At 35.3% G+C, this 25,877-nt stretch overlaps 3 pseudogenes; all 3 read right to left on the bottom strand.

Annotated features, from left to right (window-relative positions):
* Positions 1-2,496: 2,496 nt before the first annotated feature.
* On the bottom strand, positions 2,497-4,327 carry LOC107508503 (annotated as a pseudogene).
* Positions 4,328-4,747: 420 nt separating this feature from the next.
* On the bottom strand, positions 4,748-5,625 carry LOC107508502 (annotated as a pseudogene).
* Positions 5,626-13,477: 7,852 nt separating this feature from the next.
* On the bottom strand, positions 13,478-13,596 carry LOC118605171 (annotated as a pseudogene).
* Between the last annotated feature and the right edge of the window lie 12,281 nt (positions 13,597-25,877).

The raw sequence follows: 25,877 nt of genomic DNA, 5'->3' as shown, positions 1-25,877 counted from the left end.
AAATTACACATACACTGGTAAACAAAACATCATAGGATATAAATTGAAAAGTAAATGTCTTTTTCCTGCCATTCCTAAGTCCTTAGTACTTCTTCTCCAATGATAAACAGTGTTATACATTTTTTTTTTTGGATATTCTTCCAATGTTTTTTATGTATTACACAAGCAAGACCATAGTTACTTATTTTTTTTTTTTGCTATTTCCTTCATTTCCTTTACAACATATCATAGACTTCCTTCCCTATTAGAGCATATAGAACTACATCATTAAAAATAATCTTACAATATTCTTTTCTATGAATGTTGTACTTTAACAACTTTTGAATTAATGGACAATGTTTGCTGTTATGATCAATACTTCAATTATCATCCTTTAAATAACATCTTTGCACACTGGTGTGTTTTACCTATGGAATAAATTTCTTAAAGTGAAATTTGGCAAAAAGAATGTACATTTAAATTTTAGGTAGATATTACCAAACTGACTACTCAAAATAATGTATGAGGCTATCTGTTTTCTTTTTTGGTGTTTTGTTATTAGTTTGTTTAAAATTTATTTTATTTTATCTTCTAATAGATATTTATTTTTTTCTGCTTCTCATTATTTCTAGAAACTACCCACCTGTCCTTTGCAGAACCATCTCTTTCCCATGTAGTTGGTGGGCTCCACCAGAAATAGAACAGGTGGCTTAGTCCTGGCCAATCTGAGTATCAAATACTCTTAATAACATTTTTAATGCCTTTATTATTTTTCCCAGTTTTATTGAGGTATAATTGACAAATAAACATATGCATTTAAAGTACATGTGATAATTTGATATATACATACATTATGAAATGATTACCACAATCAAGTTAATTAATACATCACATCCATCACCTCTTACAGTTACCATTCCTAGTAACATTGTTGACTTGTGCATGGACCCATGACTTAAGTCATTCTGATGCCCAAAACTCATATGGGTGCCACAGGAAGAGCCGATCTCTTTTTTGCTGGGCTGAAACCTGGGAGGATGCAGGCATGGAGTTGCTGAATGGCACCTTGCCTCTTTGTGGCATAAGAGTATGAAAGAGAGTAAAGCTGAGAAATAAAGGTAGATAGTGCCTCTAGATCAACTTTAGATGAAACCAGAAAAATCTACTAGATTTTTCCGTTGCATGAGCTGATAAATTTCACTTTTTTGCTCGATATGATTTGAGTTGCATTTTTGGTCACTATTGGATATACATTTGTTTCTCTTAGCTCTAATACACTAAAAATTTTAAGTAATATTAATTAGATACATACATGATCTCAAGCCTCATGACTGTTCTCAAAAGGCATTATTATCCTTTTACTTTACAGAGGAGTTAAAAGAATTCCAGAGAACTTAATTGTCCAGTCTACATAGCTGTTAAATAGTAGAGATTTAAATCTCCCTGATTCCAAAAGTCACCTTTTATCCTCTCTGTCACTGTTTTACCAAGTAGTAGAAATTAGAGGCTTGAAGACATGCAGAATCAGTGCTATGAATTATTACTTCAGTTTTTTATGTAATATGTTTTATATATTTCAAAGATTTTTATACATTTAATTATCTCCAGATCTCTAAGATCTGTTTATTTTCTCCAAGCTCTGTGCTGCTATGCTCAAAACTTAGTAGCTGTTAATGAATCATGAAGTAGAATAGGCCTGAGAGTACCAAATGTCATACTATTTTCAGACTAAGTTAATATTAAGAAAGTAATTCATGTGATCAGGGCAAGAAAATTATTTATTCATTTATTTATTTATTTATTTATATTTTTAAAAAGGTTTTATTTTTCAATTAGAGTTGACACTCAATACTATTTTATATTAGTTTCAGGTGTACAGCATAGTGGTTAGATATTTATATAATTTATGAAGCGATCTCTCCAATTAGTCTATTACCCACCTGACACTATACGTGGTTATTACAATATTGTTGACTGTATTCTCTGTGCTGTCCTTCACATCATCATGACTATTTTGTAACTACCAGTCTATACTTTTTAATCCCTTTTTCACCTGGCTCCCTAATTCCCTTCCTATCTGGCAATCACCAGTTTGTTCTCTGTATCTATGAGTCTGTTTTTATTTTGATTGTTTATTTTGTTCTTTAGATTCCATATACAAGTGAAATCACATGGTATTTATCTTTCTCTGAGTTATTTCACTTAGCATAATATCTTCTAGGACCATTACAAATGGTAAGATTTCACTTTTCTATGGCTAAGTAATATTCTATTGTGTATATGTACCACCTTTTATTTATCCAATCATCAACCGATGGACACTTAGGTTTCTTTTATATTTTGGCTCTTGTAAATATCACTGCATAAGAGTGCATATATCTTTTCAAATTAGTATTTTGGTTTTCTTTGGATAAATACCCAGAAGTGGAATTGTTGAATCATAAGGTTGTTCTATTTTTGTGTGTGTGTGTGACATATTTTATTCAAATACCGGTTTGATCACACATGGTTCAAGAACATGCAAATAATAAACCAAAAAGAAACAGATGTTAAAGATAGGCCTTCAAACATTATAGCCAATGATGCCATGCTTCCCTATGATCTCGCCAACATAAAACCACATCCACACCTCGGTGGCCACCAAACCATTCATCGGAGCTTCCTAAACTGTGAGCTGTTTGAAGCTACCAGTTTGCATGCTATTGACTATTTTTTTCAAGCTCTGAATGGCTGTAAGGATCTCAGCAGGAACCCGCTCAACCTTGTCATAGTGCCAAAATGTGTCCAATTGAGTCTTCTAATAAGTCATAGCGACGTTTACCAGTGCTGGGGCCTTTTCCATGAGGTTACGGACAAACTGCCATAGTTCTAGGATGGAAAGTCCTTGGCCTCAGATGGCTGGTTAAATGTTACCCCTCGAAAGTGGTAGTTCTATTTTTAAAGACCATTTTTTTTTAGGAAAAATTTTGCTTAGTAGAGTAAGATTATAACTTTATTAGACACTGACTGATACACTTAATATCATTTTGAAAAAAATCTTATTTGAAGCATGATTTTTTAAAAAAGACAAAAATATAGGAATATTAGAAATAAGATACTTGGATTCTTTACTTCAACTTTTATCCCTAAATAAATCCCACCATTTCTTATTCAGGGTGGAGTAAATATCTTCAGTTCACTCTGAATTTGCTTCTTTGGTGAGAAGTATACAGGACATGGATTTGGTCTATATAGCTGTTTAGTGTGCTTTCACAGCTGTCCAAATTAACCTCTGTGTCTCACCTTTCAGAGTGTCAGTCAGTGTTGAAGATCCTTTTATCTGAGGGTCATGGAACTCGGGATCAGGAAAGAATGCCAGTCATCACCTAGGCTCGTATTTCCTAAAGAGTTTTTTAGTATACCCCTTCTGCAGAATATTAATATCAGACTTTTTTAAGTTTCAAAGCCTAAAATGATATCACTGGAACTTGTCATTGCTCTGTTCTTTGACTCTGCCTTCCATTGCATGGCTTTATTCTTGGACAAGCTCTCCTTTTAGATGGAAAGGCTGCCAGTAGCTTCTAGGGCTACATTCTTCCCAAGTATGAATTCAGCGGAAAAGAATAAGCAACTTTATCCCAGAATTCTCAGCAAAAGTCCTAAGCTTCACTCTGACTCTAATTAGGTTGTATGCTTCCTTTCCCCGCCAATCAACCACTAATATCTGGGTGGGTATCCTACTTTTGCTTCCTGTATCACGTGTCAAACTTAGTGCTGGGGGTGGGGGAGGTGGGTGGGAGTCAACCGCACTGGATCTACATGGACTGGGAGAGAAGGGTGAATTCCCAAATGAATATAGAGGAAGTTGCTGGAAATAGGATGAATAGATGCTGGGTGCTCAAAAAGGGAAACTGCCCTTTCCGTGTGTGCCTTGACTCTCCAAGATGGTGAATAGAGAATGCAAGGTTTTCCAAACACAGGTACCAGTGGAACTTCCCCTACCCTACCCCCAAGAATTTTGCTAAATACAATTTGGGGAACCCTAAGTCTACAACAACTGCCTTCTTTGAAGAGATACTGCAAACGATGGAGAAACTGAGGCTCAGAAAGATTAAATAACTCGCCCGAGGTCTCATAGATGTTTATTTTATTAGACAAAAAACAGTCCATCCACAGAATCTTGATTTTTCTATCCAGGCATCTTTCTGCTTTTCCCCAAAGACTCCCTTGTTTTATAAAACAAAAATCTCTGAGAAGACCACAGAGATTCTGTACATTCACAAGTGCATAGGAATGCTTGCCCTAAATCAGGACTTTTTAAAATGACCACTATCAGAAAATGTGTTCTTTTTGGCCCCTTTTCCTCCATCCCAGCCTGATTTTTTGTTTTAATCTGTAGAGTCTGATCTGCTTATACCCTGGAGGCAAGTTTGTGTTTTAGTCGTGCCACTTCGAGTTTTAACCTTTTCAGTTGAAAAACCAGAAATATAACACCGATCTCATAGAGGCTCTTTAGGCTTAACTGAAATAGCAGACATAAAACGTGGCAGTGACTTTAAAAATATTTGTTCCCCATAAGACATTGTTCAGAACATCCCAGTATTTGCTGTTTGTGTCATTGTATTCCTGTCTGTGCTCTCAGCTCTTAGTGCTGCCCTCACATAGTAGCAACTAAAAAAAAAATACTTGTTGAATTAAATGGGCTCTTGAGTTGAACAGTACAAACACTTTACAGCCAAAGGTTTTTTTTTTTTTTATTTAAGGAATTGATATTTATTTTTCATCTGTCCTATTTCTGTTTTCTGTTTAAGTTGGAGAACAACTTAAGACCACTCAGGGTTGCTCCTACCAATTCAGTGGCCTGAGCAGTGGGAGCTGCAGACCAGGCTCCATTGGCAGGCTGAGTGCTGCAGCCCTCAGTAGGGAACTGCTCAACAAGCACTGAGGGCGCCTGCACGTCTTCAGGCCAGTCCGCGACCTCGGGTTGAATAGCAGTGAACTTGGGAGCTGGAGCAGTCCACTCACCCTTGGTCATAGCCCTTTCATCAGTGGCCAAGGATCCTTGTAGAAGTAGAGCTTAGGCATGACTTCCCATGGGTGTTCACAAGGGGACCGTACCATGGATACGCAGAACTTCCCAGACCAGCGTCTACCACGTCAGACCCACTAAACAAGCTCCTTTGCTGCATGGGATGGCAGCGTCCACATAGCACAGAGGAGAGTCTGCGTTACACAGGGTGCTGGTAGGCACATTAACAGAAGATGCCTGTGTGTTCACTACTGGGATCAGTAACCACTATAAGACAGGACTCCCAGAAGGTTGTCTGGATCTGGTTAGTGCAGGTTCTGGGAGTGAAGTATCCAGCAATAGGAGTGGCTCCGATGGCAGCAGCGAACTTCAGCACAGCTCACTGGCCAGTATTCCTGGAGGATATGACGCTGACATCAGCCGGGTTTTCAGTGGTAACAACGGCACAAGCCACCAGCAGAAGCTTCTCCCAGGTCCCCTTCAGGTTTATGCTCTAGACGCCATCACTTTTCCTGTTGTAGATGTTCTGTTCCATTCACTTGGAAGTCAAGATTGGTGTCACCAAAGTGGGTTCCTGCTGTAAGGAATTTTAGGACATCCTCCTCCTTCATCTGCAGGACATTCAGGGCTCTGAACATCATGAAAGTTTCCCTTTAAGTTATTATAGGAACCCAGGACAGTGCCATATGGACTCCTTCCTGGGTAGTGCGGAGAGGTACACCTAAACATGTTTGCTAGTATGCTTACTCTTCGGTGGCTGGAAATCCTGAAAAATAAAATGTTGAGGGAGGTATTATGCTGAATAAAATGTCCAGCCTAGTGGGACACAGGCTTAGGAACTGTAAGACCTCAGATTTCTTTCTGGCTCTCAGTATGAGAGTCATGATTGTTTCCCTTGCGTCATCCTCCGCATGTGGCTTTTCATCTACATTCTGGCTTTGCCCCAGGAGATGATACACTGCCTTATGCCAGGAACCTGCTGAAAGGTCACATCCAGAATGACCAGGCCGAGAGGAGCTCATTTAACAGCATGGGTCCCTAACTGCATTCCTCAAGTGCTCCATCTCTGCAGGGTAAAAACAAGAGTGAAAAATTCCAAAGGGGCCCAAAATTGAGATTTCGACCTGATAGTTTAACTGGAAGAATTTTTGCTTTGACTTGCTGTAACCAAAAGTGAGTTTCTCTCATTTCCCCACTGAATAAAAAAATGGAATTTGTGATGAATGGTTTTTAAATTGAGTGATCTGGACTTATTCTTTCCAGTCTAGTGAGACCCATCCCAACTTTTTATAGACAGTTTCTTTAAGGACAGTGTGAGAAACCTCGGTGTGCTCTGGAGGTTTTCGTAAATGGTCGTTAGCTCAGCCTTTTAAAAACTAGGTTTATACGTCACATACTTGCCTGTCTTGACATACCTCTTCCTGATGCTGCTTGAGCAAGGACAAAATGAAGTGAGGGTTCTTTTCTGCAGCAAATGCTGATTTTGGTGAGGTTTTTTTTTTGGGGGGGGGGGTTATTGTCATTTCATGTTTTTCCATGTTGTCCCTGAATTTCTTGAAGTTTCTCTCTTCCTCAGTCTGTTTTTTTTTAAAATCTACATAAATTATGTCTACTAAGGTTAATATTCACCTCAATCCAATTCAAAGTACTACAGCAAACATTTGGAGCACCTATTTTATACAAAGCATGCTGGAGCTGTTTTCTAAAACTTCAACCTAGAGACTTCAGAGCTGTAGCATGCAATATTGTTGCTATTATCTGCCTGTGGCTGTTTAAATTAATTAAAATTAAATGAAATAAAGATTTTATTTCCTCACTTGTACTAGTCATATTTCAAGTGCTCCATAGCCACAAGTGCCTGGTGTCTACTGTGTTAGCTCAGATATTGAATGTTTCCATCACTGTAGAAAGTCCTATTGGATAGTGTCTTCCATTCATAAGGTAGTCAAAAACTCATATCTTTCAGTGAGATTTTTTTTTTTTTTTGTAGCAAATGAAATAACATTTATTGAATTTTACTGTTAGGTACTATGGGAAACACCAGGACAATAAAACATATTTTTTGTCCTCAAGGAACTTAAAATATATTGAGGAAAACTGGCATATGACACAACTGAGATTGCAAAGCAGGATGTCTGAAGTGATGTGACAGAGGCATATACAAGATATAGTGGACTCATTTCTACTCTGCACCAGGGCCTTTATTCAGAAGGTAGCATCTAGATAGGAAAAGACAACAGAAAGACAGAAAGTTGTTTTAGGTGCCAAGGGGATAATGTGAGTGAAAACAGGGAAAGTAGCTCAGTCTAAGGCAGGTAATTTAGCATAGAGATTAATAGCACAGATGCGGGACAAACTGCCTGGGCTTAAAAACCTGGCTTTGCTTCTTGTTAGCAAGTAAATTAATCTTTCTAAGTCTCAGTTTTTTCATCTGTAAAATGGAGCTCATAGTAGTAGCTACCTAACAGGGTATCTGTGAGGATTAAGTGATGATGTATTTGGAGACTTAGCACAGTGCCTGGCTCATTTCAGGCCACTAGGGGAGGATCTAGGGGAAAGGGGGGTTGCAAATAAGAGTCTCCAAATAGTGGCTGAAATAAGATAGAAAATAATTTCTTTTTCGGCTAAAAATCTAGAGGTAGGCAATCCAGGACTGATATGGTGGCTCCTGTTCCACAAAGTCCTCAGAGATCCAGTTCCTTCTAGCTTTCTGCTTTGCCTTCCCTAGGGTGTGGCCCTCGTCGTTATGGTCAGGGTGGAACTTCAGTCATGACATTCATGTCCCAATCAGCAAGATGATCCTTTGTTTCTTAAGATTCCCAGAAGTTGCCACCTGACATTTCCACTTGCATCCCGTTTAATTTAGTTACATGGCCACATTTAACTTCAGGGGAAACTGGGAAACATAATTTTCCTTCTAGGTGGACTTGTTTCTAGCTAAAATCTGTATTATTAATAGAAGAGGTTGGAAATGGATATTGGAGGAAATTAGCAGTCTCTATTACAAAGAGAAACAAGACCGAAGCCAGGTTACAGACGTCTTTAATGCAGTCTTGCTTGGGCTCTGTGGAACTATTCCTCAAAGCAGCAATACTCAGATACTTTCAAGAACAGTTACTCCCAATTAAAAATAATTTTCCCCGTAATCTTCCAACATTCTTTCCACTCTCCTTCTTTAAGGAAGGAAAAAGATAACCTGAGGGGAGGAAATGTGAGAAGGCAACCCTTCCGCCTGGCAACTCTCCTGTAGCCTTCCTCCAATGTGTCATTGACCCTCACAAAATGTGCTGAGAATGAAAATCAGTTCTTCCAATGGAGCGGGTAGTGCTGAATATAGGGAATTGGTATTTTATTATTAAGATAGTGTGCCCTTTGAGCACTTTGCGTTTACCCCAGACACTGCATTGTTGATGATGTGCCCTGCTAGATTCTAAGCAGCTTGAGGACAGAGTTCGGGTCTTACTTGAATCTATATCCTCAGCGGTTAACACAGGGCTTAGTGCAAGGCATACATAAGGCTACCAAATGTCTGGATGAATGCTGAGCGTTGACTTTAAAGCAGCTTTACTAGAACTTAAATCCTTGTGCTGTTGATTATTGCTAAGTTTGTCGTGAAAGCATTTCAGGCGAAGGCTAAGAGAAAGACTTGTGCAGGGTGAAGACATGGTTTTGTCCACCTGGAGTACAGTTCTATGCAAAGTACACGACAGTAAAACAATGATATCAGGTCAAATTATTTGCTTTAAATCCTGAAATCTCTCCTTTCTTTTCTTACTTCGTTTTTGTTTTCTAGGCATTGGTTTACTAAGACAATAAGAAATATACTGAATTTGCCTGTTTATAAAATATACCCCAAGGTAAGTTTCTCTGATAAGATTTTTAAATCAACAGATATTTTACTGAGTATATGTGAAGCTTTATGGTAGGGCCTATGAATAATAAAAATAAATAAATAAAAGAACCAATCCTTGCTTTCAAGGAATTAATAATCAGCCAACACTGAGCAAGGTTGTAGCAATCTAAAGACATTTGATTAGACTCTTACCCACAAGCGGCTTACAATAGGGTATGAAAAGTAGACATAAACAGATGATTGTATGTGCTATGATCTAGTGTTTGAACTTTTTTCAGGAGCAATATTTTTATTTTGATAAAAATTTTTGAAGAAATTGTACATTTGAGATTTCATTAAGTCCATGGACACATTGTAGTTAAGTAGAATGTAAAATGTTTTGGGGAATTTGGATCTATTTCAGGAGTGGCAGTGATATGATATGCAACCAGGAGAGAGAAAGGGGAGGAAAAAAAAAGAGAGTGGATCATTTTAAGGGTGATATTAAATTATCTTTTGACACAAGCTGTATCTTTTTTATAACAGAAAATGGAAACAACTCTGTCCTTGACCTTCAAAAAGAAATTGACTTACCTAGCTTAACTATTCAAACAAACAACTGTGTACTCTCTTCAATTCCTATGATGATTTTGATTTACTGTAAATGACTGAATTTAATGAACTAAATTATGCTATTTAAATGCATTTTGTGAATGGTATTGTAGTTTGTTACAAAGCATTATGTCTATGCTAAATTGTGCTGTAAATGATATGGTATGGAACATATGTGCTGTATTCATAATTTAACTGTTGCTATGGAGTGCCTTCTTGGATAGGACATACTGAAAAAGGAGCTTTTATTTACCTGGTGAAATGAAGGTGATATCTCAGCAAATCACTAGGTCTTACTGACCTTGGCAGAATTACAGTGCTAATATTTTCACATGGATGAACTGTTCTTGAACAATTTCTCTAATGTATATGGCAGAAATAGGCTTTCCATTAAAACTAGGTATATATGGTATGTCTTCTCTTTCCATTTTTTTCCCCTTCAACAAACATTTACTGCAGTCATTGCAAGGATAATTCTACCTCCATTAAGGTTCATGTTTTCTCCTGGCCTCTCAAATAATGATAATAGAATACAAAGGTTTGTCCTGCAGTTTAGCTTGTGGTCTCTGAAAGGACTGCATTAAATAATATCCTGCTTTTATTTTTTCTGAATAATTAGAGAAATTTTTTTAAAAAAGTAAATACTGAAGCCAAAATACCACCTTTATTACTGATATAGGCTAAGCTGTCTTAGTGTGGGAGCTAAATAGGCTTTCTAACAAATTCTGTTGTTAGGTATACTTACCAATCGGGTCCTGGGCTTTCTATATGGAAGGACTGCCTAGGTAAGATTTGTAACATGGAAGAGCAAAAATTCTGTGCTTTCTGTGGACAGGCTCATCTCGAGAGAGAGAGAAGAGTTGAGCTAATTGGAGCATTAGTTATTGGAGCATTGCCTAGTTATTCTTTACAAAATTTACCAGTTAGGTCCCAGCGAGTAAGGAATAGGGAGACGCCTTAGCTCTCTTCATAGAAAGAAACATTAAGCATAAGAAATAAAAATCATTGCCCAATAACAGGTGGAAATTTTAAACAAAGGAATAAGTTCAAACATTTATTGCTAGAGAGAGATCCACAGAATTTGTTACACATTTATTATGATGTTTTTTATTTCTCCCTTCTGAGAGGTATCTTTATGATAACAATACTTCTGTTACTTGGTAGAAAATGAAGAGACAGCAGCTTTTGAGGCAGCCACAATTATAAGTTCAGAAAAAATTGCTTGAAATTTGAAATTTAAGCGATTGTACTCAGTACTTCAATGCTGACCGCTATACTATGCTGGTATAGCATAAGACTAATCGTCAAGTGACTGGTTCTAGGAGAAGTTTCATGATTATTAGCTCTGTCTTAATCAGCTTGGGCTGCCATAAGAAAATACCATTGACTGAGTGGCTTAAAAACAACAAACATTTATTTTCTCACAATTCTGAAGGCTGGAAGTCTACAATTAGAGTGCCAGCATGGTTGGGTTCTGCTGAGGACTTTCTTCCTGGATGTGGGCAGCTGCCATCTTGCTGTGTGCTCACATGACCTCTTCTTTGTACCTATTATACCTGGGCCCCACCCTTATAACTTCACTTAACTTTAATTGTCTCCTTATAAGCCCTTTCTCTAAACACTCACATTAGGGGTCAGAGCTTCAACATAGGAATTGAGGAGGGAGAGGGAAGGACAATTCAGTCCATAGCAAGTTCATTGTTTGACCAGGCAAATGACTACTAACTCATTTTTCCTAGCAATGAATGGGAGTTCATGCCTTATGTCACCTCATAAGGTTATCAGTACATCAAGTGAAATCAGGGACGTTTAAAGTGCCATGCATATGCCATTATTATTTTTATTCATTTCTATATCTAATCATTACTGAGGGTAGGCTTTTCTTGTTATCTAGTCATTCTTAGATCGTTTTTCTTACCTGAGTATTTTTGAATGGCAGATAGGAAAGTTGGGTAATGTCTGATTGTGGTCTCATCTCCTTAAGAAAACAGCTTTTGGAGGTAAAAATAGCATGAAGTGGGCATTGCACAACAAGAAATGTTGATGTTTCCATAATGATTTCAAACATTCAGCAACTAGATTTCACAATCAACCAATCCTCTGGCAAGAAATAAGATTTCAGTTTTATTCTGATTCTGTTTTTGAAGTAGAGTTCTTGGACCAAATGCATGAAAAGTTAAGGGAGGAAATCTATAAAAGCCCATCTCTAATTGCACTACAAAAGAATATTATAATGTAGACACTAGACAGAGAACATTAAGCAGTGTTCTCATTTTAAAGAGATTGCTTCTGAATTTAGCAACTTAGAGTTAGGTGTATGAAAACAAGTAGACAGTCAATTTTGATGTATTGCCGTAAGAATTAGTTTTAGTTATTTTTCTGTGCTGTTCTGAGAGTGATTCATTTAACATGCCTCTTGGTAATATTGTCTCAATATTTATTTAAGAAGCAGCAGTAAATGATACAATTAATATTTTAAAATAGTGTAATGGCAATTTTTTAAAAATTGAATGTGGAGCTCATCTATTTTCTCTTTCAAGCAGGGGAAATATGACTCTTATTAGAAATGTAAAACTGTTTGGTAATACAATCTGCAAGTTGATTGTTTGAGCTGGTGTATGAAGGTCACTGATAACTAGAGGAGTCCAGGACCCTTTTTGTGATTGGCCACTATGAATGGGTATTAGTGGGGCAAACAGGTAGAAGTCAGTTATGACTCTAGAATTTCCCACATCGGTAACATTTCTGTTGTAATGTCAGGGATTTACATTTTTCTGAATACATTTGTCTAGCAAGGTGATGAACGGACATTCTTGGAGAATCAAAGCCTGTAAAGTGAAATGGACTCTTAAGCCATGTCTTTGTGGAGTGAACTTTTGAGACAAGGCCACACTTTTAGATGAAAAAGCAAAACCAAGAAATATTAAACAATTTGTTCACAGTCATCCAACAAATTAGTGATAGAACCAGAACCACCCTAGGTCTTCTTCCATCCCAATATTTCCTAAATACAATAAAAGTACAAGTATTATAGTCATTCTATGGAGAAATTTAGCAAAGGAGTTCCTTGGATTGCCACCAAAGCATTTAGAATCATAGAATCTCATCTCCTGAATGTTAAGAAAGATCTAAAGATTAGGCCTTTAAATGCCATCTAATCTAATCTCCTATACAATACTTGAATCCAAATCTACAGAATCCTTCCCAAATTGTCAGTTGATGTTTGCACACTTAGAGTGACAGGACACCAGATCTTTGATCTTTGTTTAGCTCAGATTGTTAGAACACTTAGTCTTATATTGGGCCTAATATGTTTTTTCACAGGTTTTAGTTCTGCTTTCTGGTGATTCAAAACTCATGCCGTTAGCCATGGGAGTTTTATCCTTTACCCTCTTTCATGTGTATTGCCCTTGTCTTAGTTTCAACACTGTGTTTTAGTAGGACATACTTAAATTCATAGTAGGACCAATCAAATCCATAAACATGCTTACTACTAAAGTATTTCAAATTCATTGTGTAAAACAGGCCTGAAAAATCTTGAAAATGGGTAAGGAAAGGGAAACTAGAGTCCATTATAATTTATTTAGGCCAATTTGATTTCCTCTAGGTCTTTGTGAATGCTGGTTTTCATGTGGGTCTCAGTATGACGAATATAACCTATTTGGCCAGGTTGATTCTACTCATTTTCTAAACTCTGACTTGTTATCTCTGTGTATCTTTGTGATACTAACATTTTCCAGTGGCCACAAATAGTACTCCGTAAATAATGCAAGGTATTCCCTTCCACCAAGGTCTGCAAATATGTTTTATTAACAATTTAGTATTGTCTACTTTATTTTAAGCAAATTTGATATATAAAAATCAGATTTAGAACAAAAATTTCAGAAAACAATTCTTTCAAAGAATTGCTTATTTATTTATTTACTTATTCATTCATTTATTTATTTATATATTTTTGGGGCAAGGCAACCCTTGGTTGATCTTACAGATTGCAAGGACCTTGTCAGCTTACAATCCCTTTTTTTTTTTTTTTTAATTTTTTTTTATGCCTACAGCACCTGGTTTTCCTATGTGGTCTCCCATCCAAGTACTAACCAGGCCCAACCCTGCTTAGCTTCCAAAATCAGACAGGATGGGGCTTGTTCAGGGTAACACAGCCATTGACTTAAAGAATCATTTTAAATAAATAGTTCCCCAAATGCCCTTAAAAAGTAATTAAAAAGTTCTTTCAACCCAAGATTTCTACAATAAATTAAAGTACATAAATTGAGGTACGGACATTTGAAAATTCCATGCGGGATAGTAGAATCAGAGAACTAAACTAGAAGATGAATAAATAAAAGTAGGAAGGCAAAATTCAACACAAAAAGATTATCTGAATATTACCACATTTTGAGGCGCTATAGACATGCTCCACGCTTTGCTGTTTTGAGAGATGGTGGACCTTGTGGCTCAGACTAAAAAGTGTAAGTATCATTTTGACCAATCAAGTGTTCACAGACTTATAGAAAAGACAGGTCAAGTGTAGGCAGATCTTACTAGGATTATATCCATATCGTTTAGTCAGAATAGAGCCTGAATTTAAAACTTTAAGACAATACTACTATTTTTGTTTTTTAATCCATTCCAATGTCAGGAAGTTTTTTTTTTTTAATGATCTAACCCTAAACCTCTAGCTTGTTTCTCATGGAAGAAAAAGTTATAGCTGGTCAGCATCTCTTTGTGAGGACCCACCATGCACACAGGGTTCACGTCTTTGGACTGTGAAGAGTTGAACTTGCCACTAAGTTCATGATGATTTTATGAGGACCTGTAAGTGGGAGGATTCTCTTACTGATCTTATACCCTATTTTATCAAAGTGAATAAAAGCCAATTAAGGGATAGAGGTAGTGCTTGTTAGCACTTTATTCATCTGGTTCAGGCTCCTGCCTCTGTACTTGTTGGGACCTAATTTGATAGTTTATAGTAATGTTTTGGAGTATAAGGCTACATAACCTTATAATGATAATAAGAATAGGAAACATCTCTTTATAAAATCAATAAATAAAGCATAGAATTCATTATAAAACTTCTGAAATGTCTCTTATACTTAAAGGCAAAATTGACTTTGCCTAAGTTTGCAAATTATTCTTAGAAATGTTATGGGCCAATATCATAGGAATCAGGTACAAGACTGACTTTGAATCGGTCTGGACCAAATATATTGTGGTTTTTGCTGGAGACATTCAAAATGTATCTAAAATTCATTTAAAAGTTAGCATATTTTAGGCTATTTGATTTATGATGTGCCTTGGTGCAGCTTTGTGTTTCTTTTCATCAAAATTGGAAAAGTTTTGGCCATTATTTCTTTAAAAAATCTTTTTCTTCTTCTCTGTTCCTTCTAAGACTCTAATTACTCATATATTAAGCTACTAGAAGTTGTCCCACAGCTCACTGATGCTCTGTCCATTTTTTTTTCAGTCTGCAGAGTCAAACTACTGTTAATTCTACCCAGTGTATTTTTCATCTTAGTGTACTTTTCATCATCCAAGTCTGCTTTAGGTCATTTTTATATCTTCCATGTCTCTTCTTACTACGTTCATGCTTTCCTCTGTCTTCTGGAACTTGCGCAGTATATTTATAATAGCTGTTTTAATGTTCTTTTCTCTTAATTTCTGATGTTTAACTTTTGAGTTTGTTTCTGTTGATTGATATTTTCCACCTCATTGTGAGTCATATTTTCCCACTTCTTTCATGACTTACTGTATTTGGGTGCTAGAAATTGTGAATTTTATGTTGCTTAGTGTTGGATTCTTTTTAATTCCTATAAATATTTTTGAGCTGTGTTCTGGGACATTCAAGTAACTTGGAAATAGGTTGATTTTTTTTTTTTGAGATTCACTTTTAAGTCTTGTTAGGTAGGACCAGAGCAACTTTTAGTCCAAGGCTAATTTGCCCCTACTACTGAGACAATATCTTCTGAGTTCTCTACCTGTTGCCTTATCTATTATTAGCTTTTTTCTTTTTTTAATTTTTAAAAAATTTTTTAATTCTGGCTGTTGGGAATGTGAACTATTCCCAGCCTTGTGAGAATTCTGAAAATTGTTCCACTTGCTCCTTTCCAGAGGTTCTTTTTCTATCCTTTGGTAGTTTCTTTACATGCATGTGCTGATCAACACTCAGCATGACCTCTAAAGATCTTCAGAGCTCTTTTCTTTGGTACTCTGGCACTCTTTCCTCCTTCGTACTCTAGTACCCTTTCCTCCCTTGTATCTGTCCTGTGAATTCTAGCTACCTCAGTTTCCCTAAATTCTCAACTCCGTACTCTCAAATCAGGGAGACCACCTCATTTATTTAATCTTCTCTCGGAGATCATTGTCCGAAACTGACTATTGTCCGGTGTCTGAAAACTATTATTTCATATATTTGCTAGTGTTTTTAGTTACTCAATTATAGCCAGCAATGGCATCCTAAAAGTCAGTATATTTTATGACTCTTAAGTGAGAATGGTTTATGACTTTCTATTAGTACACCCTAAAAATATTTAATACACAGTATTTAAAGGCATTTATATAAACAATTGAAATCTTTCTTTGGGGAAATTAAAACAACAAAACTTGATTGCATATCATGATTTCAAATTTCGCAGATGTTAATATTTAATCATATGCAGAGCCATTTAGCTTAAGTGCATTAATGTAACTCATTTAAAAGAGGCCAGTAATTGTCCTATTAACTCCCAGTCTGGATGTTATCTGCTCTGTTCTGCTGGTAAGGCCAGAGGGAGACTCTTCTATTGGCACCCACAGAGATTGCTCTGATCTGTTGAAAATCCTGTTAAAATCTAATTACTTAGGAGAATCAGCCAGGGAATATTTAATGAGCTCTAGGAAACTCACTAGAAGAAATTCTGTGTTATTAATGAATGAAATGTCTTCTGTCTTTCAATTATACTGGTGCCACATGAACATAATTGCTGCCTTATAAAATGTGACTCTTGTTTGTTGTTTTTTAATTGTGTCATGAATTTTTTGATCATTTGAAAATAATTTTACATGGAGGGGAAATGACAGTGTAAAGCTCAAATATATATAGTTCATTTCCACAGAATGTTTAATAACTTGTTATCAAATACTTTAAAAAATATGTACATTATTTAGTGAAACCACTATACAAGTGTGAAAACTTGATTATTAAAAGACCTTGAATTTTTAGTCTAGAATAAAAAACATGTTCATCAAAAAACTCTGAAAAGGATTATTCTCTAATCATATTTAAAATATTGCCAAAAAAATCAATTTCTTAAAATGAAAATTTATTTATCTCATTTATTTTGTAAATATATCTTTGAGAGTCACTATTGTTTACAGTTCTTTCTCTCTTTAAAAATTAGCAATATTTATTTTTTTATATCCCAACTTTCTTTGTATTTCAACTTTGGTGACTGTCCACTTCTCCATGTTTAGGATTGTGTTTTCTTAAAATTGGATGACTATGGGCTTTGAACTGAGGTAGTCAAATTTTGGTTCTTCCATTTACAACAAATTGCTTAATCTTCTGAGTCTCTTTCCATTTCTATGCAATGGGAATACTAATTAATATGTATAGTACTGTGTAACTTCATTGTGAGGATTTTGTGAAATAAAGTATATAAAGCATATAGTACAGTTTTGTGCATGTTGTAACTGCTAAAGAGAGAGTAGTTATTATTTTCGAAGACTAAAATTTGGAATATGAAAAAATTGTGATTTCTAAGATTCATTAAAAACTAATGTAGGGTGAATTTCTATTATCCTAATGTATTTCTATCACCATGTTCTTATTAAATTTGTTGAAAAAATTAAAAAGGGTCTATTTTTAGTAGCATGTCAGTGAACTTCATTCCAAAGTTTATCAAGTTTTTAGCCAATGTGTCATTTTATAACATGGATTGATTTTAGCAGATGACACCAGAAACAAAATGTGGTTTGGTGATACATTACTTAGAAAAATACCTGTCTTAGTGATAAATTATTATTGGAATATTATATAAGATTTTAATGAATGAGGAGAAAAAAAGACTATTACATATTATTTCAACAATTAACAATGTAACTATTATTTAAAATTATTATCTAGCCTATAGAACTGTGGCAGTTGAGATACTTAAATTGACAGTGCTTTTATTTTCAATCATTTAATAATATGTTAAAATTAGATTTCTCTTTTGTCTAAAATATGGGTTAAAACATTTTTTTAATTAGACTATTTGGAAGTTGATATAAGTAAAATGATCCTTGTGTATTATAACTGGGTAAGGATGTAAAACTATTATAATCATATTTTCACTTACCATAGGCTTTTTTATAAATAAAATTTCTTTCTTGTATAATTCATTAATTATTACAGCATTTATGTGAAGTAGCCATACAGTATTGCATTGTAAGCAATAAAAGGAAACAGAATTTTTGTATGCATGTAGCTCTGATTATATTTCTAGTATAAAATATATATATGCAAAGTTTAACACACAAATTAGGATGTTTCAATAAAAAACTTTAAATATTTAAAATAATTTGCTAATATTTTGTTAACATGAATTGAATTTTTTTTAAAAAAACTCAGAGATAATGGTGTTATCTGGTAGGGAAGATGTTAGAAATGATGACTTTATGGTGACTTGCATTATTTGTTTAAAAGTTTATATATAATAAATAAGCTTGGTGAACTCGTTTTATCAGCAGGAATTATGCTATCATTGAGGAGCAAACGCAAGCTAATTTATTAATTCAACAAATATTTATTGAGGGCTTATTATTTCCCTGCATGGGAATGTAACGTTGAAGAAGACAGGCAGTGAAGAAGAATTAGCAGATTCATTATTAAAGCTAATATTTTGCCAGAATGTCAGTTCATGAAGCATTTCACTCAACTGAAGTCCCTGACAAAAGTGCATTGGTTGTTGATATTAACATATGAAACTACTGCCTAAGCCTGGCTTTGTTGGGGAATTCACATACACAACTTGATTAAGTTAGTACAGCTTCATTAACCAATTTCTGTTGATAATAGAAACAAATACTTTAATAATAGAAGTAAAAACAAAAAAGAGGCAGTCTTACATCTTTCTCCGTGTCTTTGCAAGGTTAAATTCTGCACCCCTCAAAAACCCCATCCTGCTCCATATACACACACTTCCATAATTTTGCCTGGTACATGGTAGGTGCTAAATCGGTTGCTACTAAATTAGTATAATTAATAATTGTTATTTTATTAGGTTATACTCCTAGTTCTGTTGTTGATTCCTCTCTATAATCTGGCATAAAACCAAGTTACAGGACTCCTTAATTTTCCTATATAAAAATGAACACTATGCTTTCCAAAACCTGATTAAAAGTAATTGCAACTTTAAATATGTTAATTATATCACCGCTTATAGTTTTCTTTCTATCTTTCTATACATTTCACCTTTATTGCTGATTTTGGCCTTACTTTCTTCACTGAATGATATTTTATTATAAAAATTAATTGCATAATATATCTGTCACTCCAAATACTAAATTGTATATTTTTTTAATGTTAATGAGCCTAAAATCCAATAGACTAGGTCTAGCAAGCAGTATTATTTGACTTCTTTAAGGACTTTTAGGTATCAGGTGATAGTGGGTATATTTAATTTGCAAATTTAGTTATAGTTTTTAAAACATAAGTTTCTTTCAATGTTAGATAATACATATAAAACTAATAAAACTAATTTTTATTGTTTCCGACAAATTGGAAGTTTTCATTAGTCTATAATTTGAAAACTATTACTGTGTTTACTCTGAAAACTAAAATTTTAAGTCCTGGTCCACTAATTTCTGATTTATTCAGATAATACTATGAATAAACTTATAATCTTCACGAAATATAGTCATTAAAAAATAAAGTTTTCTCCAGAAATTATATTTTATCTCTGAAGAAACTGTTCTAAAAGTTATCTTTTTCTGAAAAGGCCATAGATGATCTTTTTTTTTTTCTTTTTTAAATATAAAGCAACCCCACTGAATGAACTAAAGCTCCCCTAAGGTAAATCCCAAGCTGCTCTGTATTTCACATCTTTTAAGGAAAGGAACATAATTTAATTTGCCTAACATAGGGCATCTGGAAAAGAGAGATATAACCTGGCTTTTTATGCAAATACTATGAAGCCCTTGTAGCTACTTAGTTAATACAGGAGCCCTGAGCAGGTAACTCAGATGAGTGGTCCCAAATCCGGGGCCTGTGAAAAAGCTTTCATTGGTAGCAAAATGAGAAAAATAAGGACAGTATAAATTTTACATAAAGCTAAATTTATTACATTGAAAGAACTGCGTATGTTCGTATATATATATATATACGCATACATATATATTTAAATGTAGCTTATCTTTTCTTTTTAAAGAAAACTTATTTAGAGCAGCTTTCAGTTAACAGCAAAATTAAGAAGGTACAACAGATTTCCCGTATGTTCTCTGCTCCCAGCATGCATAGCTTCCCTCATTATTAACATTCCCACTAGAGTGATACATTTATTATAATTGATAAAGTTACATTGACATGTCATTATCATCCAAAGTTTATAGTTTACATTAGGGTTCACTCTTGGTCTTGTGTATTCTACTACACTATAATACTATACTATAATACTATTCTATTTTACTGTAAGGGTGGCATATATCCACCCTCATAGTATCATATATATTATTTACACTGCCCTAAAAATCTTCCTATTCATCCACCTATTCATCCCTCCTTCTCATCCTTCCCTGGCAACTACTAATCTTTTTATGTCTCCATAGTTTTGCTATTTCCAGAATGTGCATATAGGGTATTTAGCTTTTTCAGATTGGCTTCTTTCACTTAGTAATATAAGTTTCCTCCATGTAATACAGCCTATTTTTTCTGAAATTATAGTTGATGATTTTTTTAATGTTCCTATTTGTCAAAACAAATAGTAATCCTATGTGAATTCCTCAAATATTTTTGAAATGTCTTTGAAGTCTAAAAATCTTGGAAGCATCTATTTTATATACCTGTTTTCTCACCTGTTAAATGGAGATAATGATTCTTACTTCATTGGATTAGGGTGCAGATTAAATGAAATACTTGGTGGAAATACTTGGGATAGTACCTGATACTACAGATGCTTCCAATCTTAGTTCAATCTGAAACTCTGGTTTAGGCCCCAGGTTTCATCTAGTTTTTCTTTAAGTAAGGAGAGTGAAAATAATAAGTTAAGATTGGGACATTACTTGGCACATAGTAAATGCCAAATAAATATTTTTTGAGTCTATGGGGCACTAAAGTAGAATAGTATTATAAGTAGATGGGTATGAGGGTCAGGAGTTCTAAAATGAGATCTAGACGGAAAATTACCGCACAGATGTGACTGGAGACGGGGAAGTATGAGGACAAGAGTACTTGGGGTGCACTGTAATGATTTTAAAGCCATGTTGCCTCCCCAGCATATATGCAAAGGAAGCACAAAGGTCAGGACATCTTACTCTGTCCTCATAGCACCATTCCTCTTAAGTTTGGAGGCTTTCTATCCTAGATGAAAGTGTGACAATCTTTGGATGCTTCTTGTTAAATCTTTAATTCCAGAGCTTTAATCTCTTTTCCTGTGAGGCTTCAGCCTCTTTAGGTGCTATTGGCGTTAAAGGTAATCCTTTAGGGTGGAAAAATTATGTCGGAACTAAAAGATTGTTTAGGGGCTCTTGAATCAAGTTCTGTTATTCCCTGATAATAAGTATCCTTCTCTCTGAAGATGGTGTGCCCTATGAGAGATGCATGCTTTCTTTGACAGAGCATGCAGCTTGAGAAGGGAAAAGTAAAGGAGAGAGGAGGCCATAGCCTAGCCACCCAGAACTAATGAAACCAGCCTGGTAATCAATGGAATGACAGATGTTGCAGCCACATCACTCTCACACCCAACAGGGATGTATGGTTTTCTTGCTCTTTTGTAAAAGGGCAGCCAGAAAGACCTATGTGCAGCCTGGTCCTTGTTACCAGTGGCCTGGCTGTTGGCAGGACTTGTCTCTGTTTATAGTATCTTCCCCATTTCATCCCAAGACACACATTGACTCCACAAACCCTATATGTATTGTGCTGGGTCAGTCCGTCCACTTGAATAGCTCTAAAGTTTTCTTGACTCAGTTTTAATTTCTGGACTTTCTGTTGTAGGGACTGGGCCTCAGCTAAGCTGTAAACTCGGCAGAGTTAATTGTCCACAACTCTGGGACTCTTTCTGTGTGCCCTAATTCTTTGATTCCCTGATACTCTTTCCTTTTCAAGAGACCATATACCATGTTTATACATTCCCTGTCATAATGGAGATCAGAGAGATGGTATGATAAATCAATAAACTGTAATATTTATGATGAATGCAACTTCCTTACACCTCTAAAAACTAATATGTATTCACATCCACTCTTCTAGTTTAAATGTAAGGGGTATCCATCCTTAAATCTAAAGCTGATTCCTCTTTTTGTGATCTGGATCTCATTAACTCTTCCTACCATATGTTCCTTGCTTTAACAGTGATGCCCTCTCTCTCCTGAACTTTCATTCTTTTCTGTTCTTAAAATATCTGAGTTCTAACTTTGGTTTTGCTACCTGCTTACTGTGTAAACTTGGACAAATACTTTCACCTCCTTGGGCCATAATTTTTTCATCTGTAAAATGATTTGGACTAGATGATATCTTAACTCCTTTTTGTCTCTCACTTTTTGATCTGAAGGTATAAACTCATGAGGCTGTGGCTTCTCTATGTATTCTCACATATCTATCTACCTGTCTTAGTGACAAATTATTATTGGAATATTATATATTAATGATGGAGGTGAAAAAGACTGTTGCATATTATTTCAACAATTAACAATGTGTTATTTAAAATTATCTGAGTTGGATTAAAAAATTTTCTGGCCTATAGAATTCAAGAGATACTAAAATTGACAGCACCTCTCAGGTGCTTGGTACTTTAATATTGTTCTAGTTGTTCTTAGAAAACAAAATAATTTTGTAACTCAGTTTACACTAAGATATTATTGATTTTTAAAGATTTTTTTACATATTTCCTTTTGTGTTAGAACTCTTCTCATTACAAGAAATTGAAACCCAGTTCAAGCAAACTTAAACAAAAGAATTTCCCAGGGAAGTGAGTTGCTAGCTTCAAGCCTAGATGGCTTTATGGACTCAAAAAATGGTCATTAAGGCTCTACATTTCCCTATTTATTAGGGTAGGCTAAATTCTGTTATACACAATCCCAAATCTCAGTAGCTCGGCACAATAGAAGTTTATTTCTGTACACATTATAGTTTAATGCAAATGTTCAGTGGGTGGCCTTTCTTGTGGTAATACAAGGCTTCAAACCCATTTTACTCTGGCTTCCTACTTCTAGGGCCTCAGGGTCCTCTGCCAGACTCTCTACATCTAGCCAATAGATAGGGGTGGGAGCAGGGGAGAACTTGGAGGTTCACTGCCACTGGTCAGAGTTCAGTCACGTAGCTACAACTTTCTGCAAGGAAGACTAAAATATAATCTCACTGTGTGACCAAAGGGAAGAATAGTTTTTGTAAGCACATAGCAGTCTCTATTGAACTTACTTTCTATTTGTTGGTTCTTTCATCTCTCCATGTGGGAGCAAAAATGGCTGCAGGCTAAAATTCTCCTAACTTTTTTTTTTTTTAGCTGCAGCGAAAGACCCCATCCCTGGGCCAACTGAAGGTAGTGAAATGGATCAGACTAGTTAGCCAGGCCTGAGTCATTTGCCCCTCCAGTATCATTTCTACCCAAACTACACAAGTGGGATGCACCAGCTAAGAAGGGTTCTGTGACCAAAAATTATAGGACAAAGGGTTGCTGCATGGGCAAAAACCAAGAAATGTATACTAGCTCCCTCTTAGGAACAATGCTTATTTTAATTTTGTTTAATTTTTTTTTGTGCTCATGTTTTTATAATGTGTAAACTGCCTCTTCTTCTTTCTTCTTCCTGCTCATTTCCTCTCTTGTCATTTATACTGATATGTGAATTTATCGATCTTACCAAACAAATAAGTACAGATGGGGACAATATATTTAAATAGATGTGTGCCGCTGCTATTATAAAAAATGTTCCCAGAGGTACTGTTGCCAAGATAAGTCTGTTTAGAATATTGTCTACGTAAAGAGAAGAGGGCGATGCTTATCCCATAGGAATTAATCCCACAAGAATTTTAGGCCCCTGATTAGGGAAAATGCTTTGGGCTGAGCTGCTGCTCTGAAGACTTCAAATCAGACCACACAGGTGACTCCGTGTTGATGAAAGAGCAATGATCAGGCTTCAGTGCCTGTGCATCAGTTGCACTGCTTGGACACCATTGCTTGTATGGAGGAAGTTGACTTGGGAAGGCTTATTGGACCTAAGAGCAGGGGTTTGGGTTCTTAATACCCAAATGGAGATAAGAGATTTGGCTAAGATGCCTACTTGAGGTAAGAAAGCTGGAATTGATGATCCTGTATAGAGCCTAGAACTTAAAAGTCCTTTTAGTCACAGGCTGGAAAAACTTTCTCTCTGGCTCACATGTGTGGTAAAGAAGCTTGCCACCTGTCCATGAAATTAAAATCCCAAGCTTGTGCTATGTGTATGTGTAAGTGTGATGCTCAGATTTATTCTACTTGTGTAATGTGGGAGTCATGTAGTCCAGGACCATGGTTACCAGTGGGAGAAACATGTTTGCAGAAACGAGCTTGAAAATACTGTGTATCTTCCATACTTTCACAGCCCAGGGCATTTATGACTGCTATAGAATGACTACATTTTGAAAATGGAATAGAACAAAATTACAAACTACATAAAGATAAAACCTCCGTGAGGGAAAATCAACAGGTACAATCAACAGAATTATCACCCTAAAAACCAGAAATAGTGAAATAATTTGAAAGAGGTTGTCAAGTTTACTGTGAACCTAAAAGTGCTCTAAAAATAGTATATCAAAAAAAGTATTCTATAAAAGAATATTATAGCATTTATAGAAATAAAAAGCTGCATGGGTGGTGTGGTAGCTATTGCCATATTCACCAACATTGTTTTCTGGGCATATGGAAAGCTATACTTCTCAGCCCCCTTGCAAATGGGCAGCACCATGTAACTAGTTCTGGCCAATCAGCTCTGAGGGGAAGTCACTTTTAGGTTCAAAGTATTTATCTGAAGGTAAAAGAAATGCCAGTTCTTGTTTTCTGTTTGTTGACCAAGGAAGCCATTACTTGAGGTAGTGAAGTTACGTCACGTAAGGGGATGCATTATACCTACCTTGTATCCTCTTTTCGTATTCTTGTTTCCTGATCACCTTGCAGCTTGGGATGGTCATGAGACTTGCTTTGAACAATAAGATGTAAGGGAATGCCTGATGTAGAGCTTTGGGGAAAGTTTTTCTTCTGAGGTAAAATAAAAGAGCTTGATGAGGAGAAATCCTTTTATTCCCTTTTTTCCTACTTGGAACAATGATGTGAGGATATTATGTTTGGAACTATGACATCTCTATCTTGTGACCAAGTATGAGGACCAAAGATAGTGAGAAACAGAAAAATAGAGCCTGTGTCCTTGATGACACCATTGAGCTACTGCTCTCAGCTTTCAACTCTGCAGTGTCTGACTTTCATTTAGACTTCTAGTTATGTAATATAATTAAAGGACTTTATTGCTTAAGTCACCATTAATGGGGTGTCCTGATACTTCATATTGTTTCCAAGCATACATGTAATATTTTAAAAAATGTGCCCATACTGGGCCAAAAGGAGTTTAACATATTCTGAAGAACCAACACCATGCAGAATACACTTTCTAGTAATATAATATAATATAATATAATATAATATAATATAATATATAATAAGTAGGTTATATTATATTGTTAAAATTAATATGTGCTAGTTTAAAAATCCTTACATTTTGGAATCTTAAAAACATACTTCTAAATTCATAGATCTAAGAATAACTTGTGATAAAAACTATGGAAAATTTAGATAGCAATAAAAGCACTATATATCAAAATATGCAGCAGTAAAAATATACTTAGAGGAAAATTTATAGCTTAAGTGAATATATTAGCAAATAAGAAATATTAAAAATTAATGAATTAGAGACAGTAAAATATGGTTGCCAGGGCCAAAGAGAATGGAGAGTTATTGTTTAATAGATATTTAATTTTAGTTTGGGAAGATGCAGTAAGTACTGGAGATGGATGATGATGATGGTTATACAACAATGTGAATGTACTTAATGCTCCTGAACGATACACTTGAAAGTGAATGAAATGGTAAATTTCGTGTTATATATATTTTACCACAATAAAACATTTTCTAAAAAATTTAGTGAACTAAAGATTCAGTTCAAGAAGTTAGAATAACTTGTAACTGAATAAACTTCCAAAAAGGAGAAGGAAAAAAATGATAATGATACAAAGAAACTTAATTAAATAATAAAAAT

This window comes from Rousettus aegyptiacus, unplaced genomic scaffold (genome assembly GCF_014176215.1).
Source record: "Rousettus aegyptiacus isolate mRouAeg1 unplaced genomic scaffold, mRouAeg1.p scaffold_m13_p_1, whole genome shotgun sequence".
In the NCBI taxonomy this organism is placed as follows: domain Eukaryota; kingdom Metazoa; phylum Chordata; class Mammalia; order Chiroptera; family Pteropodidae; genus Rousettus; species Rousettus aegyptiacus.
This window is presented reverse-complemented; position numbering and strand designations above follow the sequence as displayed.